The 9,812-nt window shown below is 31.9% G+C and overlaps 2 long non-coding RNA genes across 7 annotated transcripts; one reads left to right on the top strand and one right to left on the bottom strand.

Moving 5' to 3' along the window:
- The first annotated feature begins 272 nt into the window (after positions 1–272).
- Positions 273–5,763, top strand: LOC106375815. Of its 5 annotated transcripts, XR_007317878.1 has the most exons (6): positions 277–3,157; positions 3,363–3,637; positions 3,725–3,750; positions 3,827–3,948; positions 4,597–4,759; positions 4,829–5,763. It is a non-coding gene; the product is annotated as an uncharacterized LOC106375815 (long non-coding RNA). The 5 variants fall into 5 exon arrangements; XR_007317876.1 differs by having other exon boundaries at positions 276–3,157; positions 3,725–3,948; XR_002654832.2 differs by having other exon boundaries at positions 3,363–3,750.
- Positions 5,764–8,233: 2,470 nt separating this feature from the next.
- Positions 8,234–9,458, bottom strand: LOC111202224. Of its 2 annotated transcripts, none has more exons than XR_002655099.2 (2): positions 9,303–9,458; positions 8,234–9,027 (listed from the first exon to the last, which is right to left on the bottom strand). It is a non-coding gene; the product is annotated as an uncharacterized LOC111202224 (long non-coding RNA). The 2 variants fall into 2 exon arrangements; XR_002655100.2 differs by having other exon boundaries at positions 8,234–9,023; positions 9,303–9,448.
- Between the last annotated feature and the right edge of the window lie 354 nt (positions 9,459–9,812).

The following is a 9,812-nucleotide window of genomic DNA, read 5'->3' as shown; positions in this document are numbered from 1 at the left end:
ATAATATAGCGTGTAAGAAATTTTTCATTCCTTAAAGTTCAGTTACATATATTGTCATTTGTGTACGTTTCGTTTGCAATTGGTATGTACAAAGTTAGAAAAAACAATATAAGTTTCATTTTTTGCATCTTTCTCACTGTTTTCTATAATAACAAATTATATATATATATATATAAATTATATATATATATATATATATATTTCACACCGAGTGGCTCGGATCATTATCTACTATTTTATTAAAACTAACACCAATTTTTTTATTGGATGTCAAAATGACGCATTGTACGTTACAGTCACTTTATAAACACTTATTCTTACCTCTCTCAAACATTTTGAGAAGTTTCAAATACAATGGCCAGAACAAGGAAAGAAACAACTATACATATATCGAGCTCTTCGAAGAAGAAACCAAAATATTTTAGCAGACAACACTAGCTGTTCATGTAGACAAATGACTTGCTACTTCAAGCAACATGGGATTCCATTTCATCACCACTTTATCACAGCACCTTCCATCTATTTATCTTGTCCTGTCGACCTCAGATTCTTCTGAGCTACAGATCTTAAGTTTTGATCTCAAGAGTTTTATCTATCACGTTTCAGGCGTTCTTGATGAGTTTTGATCTCATGTTCTTTAACTAATGTACATAGAAACATGTTGAGCAAGAACAGCATTAAAAGCTTTACCTTAGAGGAAGAATCTTTCTTTTTGGATGAGTCTGACTTTTTCTCTTGATTCTTAAACATGTCGGAAAAGGCATCAAATCCAAAAGGCCCTCCATGTCCAAAGGATGAGAGACTAGTAGTCGCCGCCTTAGCAGCAAGTGGATAGAATGCAGGAGAGGAAAACTTAGGTTTTTCCGCTCCAGCACAGGGGCTGTCCGAGAGCGAGACAACATCATCATGACCATGGAAAAGCCTAAATGCAGGGTCAAACAGTTTCCGTGTATGGTCTAAGGACGCATGTTCTTCCAGTTTACGTCTACGATATACAGAAAGTGATGCGGCCATTAGTCGAGACACTCGTGGCTTTCCTGTTTTCTTTCTCAAACCTTTTTTTCATTGATCACGTTCTTGGCTTCTCACTTGCATATGTTTTCTTAAAAGAAAAAATGAATTCCATATCCTATGATATGACTAATTAAATGTGTTTTAGATGTAATATGATAAAATAATAATAATAATAATATGTTTTATAGTATCAAGAAAAGTTATAATTTGACTTCATTGCAATTAAAACAAATAATGCAGTGTTTTACTTATATTTATATCAACTTTTATATATTACTTGCTAATTTATAATTTTAATATGACTATATACTTGCATAAGATTTTTTTTTAAAAAATATTTAATATCTTATCAAATTATTTTCTTTTTGAATCAGTCTACCTCGAGCTGGTAAAATTGATTATTTTTGTAGTTATTAATCAATTAAATATTAATATATAGAGTTTCTACTGTAATTCCAAGTTATATCTTTTTATTTTATTCAATCAGCCGAGTCTTTACATCATTCAAAAAAAATTGTACTTAATTATGATTTTATTCTTGTTTATCTAAAACATATATATATATATATATTAAATACAATTGCCGAAAGTAAGTCAGAGAAAAAAACAATTTCAGCATTCAAAGAAATATAAAAATGTTTTAGCAGACTACACTAGTTGTTTCTGTAGAACAGGATATCGATTTGCTATTTATTATTTAATTAGAATAATAATAATACGGAAATATTTGAAATATATAATTATAGACTTTTCTTCTGGAAATTTTAAAGATGGCGTTTGGGTTTACAAATGGCGTCACATTCTACTTTGATGCTTCGGCACTGTTTTGGTTTTGAGTTACAACACCATTTAGAATCATGTTCTCTGTAGCAATATGGTCCCCGAGCATCAACTTTTAAGTTAGCACCTGTATAATTAAAATTAAAAATTAAAAATGATAAAGAAAATGATTATGTTTTTAAAGGTATGATGATAAAATATTGGATAAAAAGTTAACTATATATAATACTAGGTCCGGTCCGCGCATATTTAGATTTTGATATTTTAATATATGTATTTATAGTTATATGAATATTATACGACATATGATGCATTTTTAGTGTTAATAGGTTGTCGATTCAAAATTTTTAATTAGCTAATTGCAGATTTGCTGAATTTATAACTCTGGAAGGCTTTGTTGCTTTAACTTTTCTTCAACAACACTTAGGCACTGAGATATTTGATTCGGTAAAACCAGAGCCGTGCGAAGTTCTTTTGATGCCATAAGCCAAAAAAAATCTTTAGTCAAGCCAAATATGTTCATAGTTTTTAACTAAATGTTTCCACTTAAATAACAAATATATTTTCATGTAACAAAACTAAATAATTACCAAACTTTATTAGTTTATATCTAACTTAAAAAAAATATTTATAGTTTTTAAATAAAATTGTAACATTCAAATTTAGTCTTTAATATAAATAATGAATTTAGAATAGATAGTAATATACTGAGAAAAGCTAATTCTAATAATTTTATTAGGGAATTTGGTTGATGACAAATATGTTTTCTCTAAATTAATATTAAGATTGAAAAAAATTGAGGTGAAATATAATTAATTAATTTTAGAATTAGAGTTGTGATGATAGCAAAAGATTTCTAATAATCTATATTATATTAAAAGGGATATATAAGCTCCATACAGCATGTCTACGTAGGACAATTAAATCATCCAATTATAGAGTTCCGTTTTGACAGGTCATCTACTCAACACAAAAACGGACCTCTACATAGTCTGTTAGGTATTTTGTGTTAGCCCATCAGACCAATTCTCCTGTTCACGAGTGTCGATATGTTTTGTCTCTTCCACTTCTCCATTTTTTTTTAGCGTTGCCGATTCTTTCACCTCTCTTTTTTTTTTCTCTTATCTAATAAAACCTTTCACCAATGAATCCAGAACAACCATCTATCTCTTCCCTCATCATAACCTTCTTCTTAATCTTCTACTTTTTCTCCCACATTCGATTGTTCCTGCAGAAACAACCTTAAACAGTAACAATCGTCCAAACACAACACTCATATCCGAGCAAATCAAACTTTGGTGGCCTTTTCTCATCAAACCGACCGAGTAAATATAACTTATTTTTCAGCATCCAAGTAGCTAAGGTAAAATTTAGTTTCAGAAGCCATTCAAGTTAAGTTTTGCTCATATGCTATGCTTTTAAAACCAATCTTCTTATGACGAAAAAAGTATTTGGATCTTTCTTCTTTTATACTGGGTTTTCTGTGTTTCTTTTCTTGGGGTGATCTGTGTGAATTTACTTTTCTTTTAGCTGAAAATAGAAAATGATTTTTTTTTTGGGTTCCTCAGAGATTCGAAAATTTTCAGATGGGTGAAGACCGGAGAGGAAACAATTTCTCGCCAAACAACTGAGGTGTATCTGATGAGTCTGGTTACCTGGTGTTCCCGATCACGACGCGATTGATAACCGGAGGAGGAGGACGGTTGGAGATTAATAGCAGAAACGGAATCGAAGATGAGGATGAAGAAGATGAGGAGGAAGAAGATCGAGGGGAGGTGTTCCCGATCACAATGCGATCGATAACCGGACGTAACCAGATTCTCGATTGGATATAGGGCCTCTTGTGAGTTATTTTATCTTTTCTCCGAAACAGTAGACGATCAAGCTTCCATGCGTTCATGATATGATATTAACTCAAGCTTTAATTCAGGTCTTCATGGCTGCATCAAAACACGAGTAACTCTTTAGTCCTCATCTCTCATCTTTAAATTTTTATTTCGTTTGATATACTGTGAGAATTTTCTTGCTGCAGATCTAAGAAGGCTCTGTAAAATGATTTTGTGAGCCCAGTTTCAATCCCTATTACCGCTTAAGAATCAGTGGATTGGAAGCGGCAGTGCTTAAAGTCTTGGTAGATCGACGATTCGTTTCCAGGTTTGCTTTCATCCTACTCTGACTATTTCATGAAATCTGATGCAAGTTCTTCAAAAAGAAGCTAACGTCAATTCTTCGACCAATTTGTTTTTGAGGCCTTTTTTGGTCAACCTTTTGTTAAACCTTCTTCTCTGACCATTTTTATGAAAATATGATGTTATAACAGCAAGTCTTAGGAAGGAATTGACTTAAAGAGGGTTAAAAACTTCAAACATTGCAAAGCAGAACAAACCACTTTGGCCTCGAAATTACTTTCTTCCCAACTTAATATCCATTACAACACAACCACATGAAAAGTAAAGCGTCAATTATAGAAAAAGTTAGCCTTATTTTTACTTTAATTGCTTATAGATTCAGATTAGAACCGAATTGTAGGAAATGTCGGTGATCGATTGCATATAGATGCTATATTGGTGATTGACTAATGGGTTAACGGGGTGTTAATGGTGGCAAGAATTTTCCTATAATATTGTAGGAAATGTTTTTCCCAGATTAATTGTTTTACGGACTGGTCAGTCAACAAGATTTGGTTTCCTCAAGTTTCTGGTGTTGTTCCTGACATTCTGATGTCATAACTTCTTGATATTATGATTGTTTTGCCTGATGTTGCCACTTACAATATGATCTCTCGCTCTCTCTTTGCGATAGTGTGAAACCAGAAGCAAGCCATGGAGGTTCTTGATATCAGCGTCAGATAGACTGGTATACATGTGTGATTATTTAGACGATATTGATCGAAGCCAGGTACTTGCAAACATAGCGGTGTTGGCAAGGGGATGAAGCTTCTAGATTAAATGAGTGCATTGTTAAGGTATCAAGATTCTTTTCAAGTTAACCTTTTCCTACAATTTTTAGGTTTACTAATGTTATTTTTTTGTAGGCTCTTCTTACAGTGAGGAAGTCATCTTCAGAAGACACCACTCCTTTCTTGCAACTCTGTCATTTCAATAAATTTATCGCTTAAAAGATAGTATTGTAGGTTAGACCATTCTGAGAATTTCAAGAGCTTCACTTGGAAGAACGTCCTCAACTCCTCCAAGAGGTTGCTGTCGGGGAGCAATGTTGTAGACATCGAGAAGGTGTTTAGAAATGATACCTTTTTTAAAAGTAGGAGTCACGTGCAAAACAGAAGGTGATAGTTCAAGCTTTGATCACTCTGAAACTTTCCAATTGACTTTTAGGCGCTATTCCTCACTCTCCTTACCACAAAGAGGAAGGCCTATGGGTACGTCTTGCGGAGTCAAACGACGTATGGTTCTTTCAGAAGGTTAGTTTCATGGATGAAGCTAAAGCTATACACACTTCTTCAAGTGTTGTTAGTTAGGCAATGAAAAGTTTAGGAGCAAGCATCGAGGCAAAGAACAATGAAGTTAGAGAAGGTTAAAAGCCGCTCAAGATTGGTGACGGTGAAACACTAAAGACCTGCAGCAGATACTAATAATTTGACTTGCTTATGAGTTCTGCCTAAGAACTAGTGATTTGGAGGGTCAAGTTGCAGAAGAAGGTATGGAGGAGGAAGAAGAAAATGAGAATGAAGAGAATTAGGAAAGCAAATATAGTGAGGAAGAGGAAGATAATAAGAAAGGGTCAAAGGAAGTAAACGAGATGGGGTCGAGTTCCAACGAGTCGGTATCAAATTAAGATTGAAAAACAAAAAGGCATTATACTTGCACAGTGTAGATTTTACCTCCAAAATTTATACAGTAATACTCAATGACTTTAGCCTGTTACTTTTTCTTCTACTGATTTCGTAGACGTTTTGGATATTTTTAGTTTTGACATTTGTTACTCTTCAATTTATGTCTTGATCTGATTCTTCTAAGCTTTACTGTAAAATAAGTTGATGCATCTGGTTTCGGTTAATTCCTTGGTTTTGATATGTTTAGAAGTTTTATTGGGTACAGAGGCTTTTATGGGAACTTGTGGTTAATTCGCTGTCTATCAAACACACTAGAGAAATCATTAAATTTGCGACAGTGGACATAGCCTTACTTAAGTAACTATACAATAGAGAAAAAATATTTTATTTCAGATTATAGGTATTTTAGTTAAAGATATCAATAATAAAAATGGTTATTTGTTATAAGGTATTATTAATATATAACTTAAACCGATTATTAAAAAATTTACATAATTAATTGGTCACACAAAATTCAATAAATATAAAATTGTATTGAAAAAACTACTTAAAATATAAAAGAGAAGAGTACAACAAAAATCAAACAGATCCACATATGTGCGATTGTGAATATGGAATAAGAAAAACACGTACTTTTGCATATTATTGAACATCAAAATTGAAAGACATGTTGGTTACAAGCAAAAAAAAAATTTTTAATCACAAACAGAAATCCAAAAATATTTAAAAATTAAATAACCCACATTATTTAACCATTTAATCTAATACTCTCTCTATTTCAAAAAAATATATGTTTTATGACTTTTATACATACTAAAAAAAATATATGAAATTTTGATTACCAGTACATTATTTTTTTGTGTGTAACTATTTTCATAACTTTTAATCAAGAATTTTAACAAACACTATTATGTTTTTCGACATTTAAAATTTACCATTAAATAATAAATTGAAAATCTGAATATATTTTTTTTGTGAAACAATTTTTTTAAAACGTGAATTTTTCTGAAACGGAAGAATATAATATATGTCAAATAAATATCATAATCATTTTACTATTAAGTTAATTAAAAAAATTGTAGAAAGTAAGTAATTTTCATTTTTGTAAATAATGTTATAACATAATCAAATATTAATCATAAAAATAAAATCATCAATAATAGTCTATGTTCAAGTGATTACAGTTCAAGAAAGTGTTTTTAGTTTTTACTAATAGGTCAAACTAAATAACAATTTTGTAATATGCCCTATGAGAAAATAAAGATATGTCCTAAGCCAATGTTTCAAATTTGTGTAGGTAGTCACGGCTCTGGTAACAACAAAGAAATATTAAGTGCAAGAAACGGGCCAGACCTGGCCAAGATTCCGGTCAGGCTCTCTGCTTCAATATCTTCAAGTAGGACCTCTACTGGTTTCTCAAGCGTTTCCCATCCATCATTCCAATCATCATCATCATCATCATCATCTCCCCACTCATTTGCCTCATTACACGGCAATAGTTCGGCTTTCTTAGCTTCAAACAGTTCTCCCCATCATTCTAAAATCGCCAGAAGTGCTTCAGCTTGTGAAGCTGTAGTAGTAACAGCAGCAGAGAGTTTATAAGAACAGGAAACAGATGTTTCAACAGTCATAGAGAGAGAGTAGTGATATAACTTTTTAATGAAACATATTTAATTACCTTATCTTCAGTGAGTTTGTTTAGTTTCTTATGTGAGCTTGGAAGAATTTATTTATTAAAAGGCTTGGAAGAATGTTTTATTCAAGGAAAACAAATAAGTTGTAATTCCAATCTTATTATGAATAGCTAAACAGCAATCCTGAGTTGACGAAGCATCATCAAACAAATATTTTATCTCTATTATTAAAAGAGAAGTACCCATTAAAAAATATCCCTAAGTTTTATAATTTATTTACACTTTCATGCCACTGAGAATTAAATTAAACTACCTATTTTAATGCTTGTTTTTTTTCAGTTAAATTAATGAGTTTTCCTTAATCAAATTTAAAATTAATGTCATTAAATAAACCTACATATTTTAATGCTTGTCTTTTCCAGTTAAATTAATGAGTTTTTCTTTATCAAATTTAAACTTAATGTCATTAAATGAACCTAAAAATAGATCATATTTAACGTAGTTTATTACGTACGAGTACAGCCCAATAATGAACTTGAATTTTATTTTTACGAAAACGTGAATCACTTAACTTATGTAATATTTAAAATATATTAACTACAATATAACAAATGCATATGACCTACTTATACTTTAGTTTGAAATGATCATGTTCAAGTTTTATATAGTCAATTTACATCATGCATCGATCGATGTACAATATTCAAACCACCTATAGTTATGGACATTTAATAATTAATTATCTTGACGAAAAACAAAGACTATAAATAATTTATTATTAATAAAATTATGAAATTATTTACAATTTGATGACAAATTCATCGCCCTTTTTTATATGTTAAATTTTTCATAGAAGTTTAAAAATCATTTTATTTTTTTTAAACATGTATAACTAATTTATAATCTTTTATGTCATACTAACCATTGTTTTTATATATCGTCTACAATTCTCTAATTACGTCTATTTGTTCAAATTTTTATATGATATCGAATATTCATCGTAAATAGATGATTTAATATGCCAAAAAAATTATTTACTTGGTGAATATAATACATAAAATATTAGAAATACATTATTTAGTTAAATAAATAACCAAAAAAACGAAAATTCAAATCCGCGCCAGGGTCTAGTTAGTACTTGAGCAGAAATTAGAAAGAAATGCTACTCTTGTCAGGTTTTGATTTTGAGGGTGAACTCTAGATTCCTCCGTTTCCTAGCAAGGCTAGAAGAAAAGCCTTGTAGTCCCTTGATGTCTTTTTTCGCTATGGCTTGATCGAGACTCTCATTGTTCCTCTTGTGATAAGGCTCAGTGGTCTTCTTCAGGTCCTTGTCTGCTCGTGAGACAATCACACGGGTCAGAGCATCTTCATCAGTCCCTACTGTATTGATTGCATTGCGCAAAACCTTTGTACAGAAGAGATTTAAAAAATACAGTATATATGAATAACAGTTAGTCATAGTAGGAAAAGTTAGAGACCATGTGTCCTGGGAATCATCAAACGTTTCATTACGGATGTCGTCATGAAAAGCAATACGCCAAAAATTGGTTCATGATCATCATACATAACTCACTGAGTTCTCTCTTTCTTCTTTATGTTGCTCAGTCAACGGCATGTTGTGATTACAGGTTTGAGCTGTAAGCACAGTAAAGGGAAGACCTTCAAGCGGTTTAGAATTAGGGTTGTGATGATGAACTCTCGTGGAACCTTGTAGATCGTAATTCGTAACTTCCGTACGACAAAGCTCCACCACAGACCACACCTTCTTGAGGAAAGTTCTCATCCCTTTCTCCCTCAAATCACTTCCTATGTGAGAATAAAACATCAAATATATAAATAGATCAAGAACCAAATCCAAAAAGGATAGACTTTCATCACCAAAATGCGAAAACTCAAGTGATTGTACAAAAGTATCAGCAGTGCTTCTTCTTGGGCATTAAATATTGAACTTTAGTGGAGAAATCAAGTAGAGAGCACAAAGTTTGATTTTCAGAGCCGGGTCGAATAGCAATCAACAGTACGGCAGAATAGTTTAATCTAACTATGAACATTAGATTAAGAACAGAATAACATTTTCATACAGTAAGAGCATATACACCCCAACAGCTCGAAGCGCCATTGTTGATGTCAGAGAACGAAGAAGAACATCGCTGGTGTCTGAGATCTAAGAAGAACATGAACCCTAGATTTGGGTGTGACTTTGGGGAAGACGATACTTATATCTCTCTATGGGACCAGATTTGATGATTAAAACACTAAAGCCCACAAAATTGTTTCGCGAAGCCCAAAACCAAACACAATGTATACATTAATGAAACGCTTCGGTTTCTTCTTCTGCACACCTGTCGCAACACCAGGGTTCGGTAGAATCTGACACGGCGCAAAGAAGAGAGAGGTAAGTCTAATTTATAATAATAGATAGATAAATAGATACATTGATGAACACTGCCAAAAAAAAACAGGACGATACAAAATAAAGCAAATCTAGATGCTGACATTGTATTCTTTCTTTGCAAACGTTTTATTAGTTAAATCCTATAGGTGAACATATATATAAATATTTGAAACTTTTTTGTATAATGATCCGTAAG

Source organism: Brassica napus, chromosome C1, assembly GCF_020379485.1.
Source record: "Brassica napus cultivar Da-Ae chromosome C1, Da-Ae, whole genome shotgun sequence".
Lineage (NCBI taxonomy): Eukaryota > Viridiplantae > Streptophyta > Magnoliopsida > Brassicales > Brassicaceae > Brassica > Brassica napus.
The sequence above is the reverse complement of the archived record's forward strand: the minus strand, read 5'-3'. Positions and strand labels throughout refer to the sequence as shown.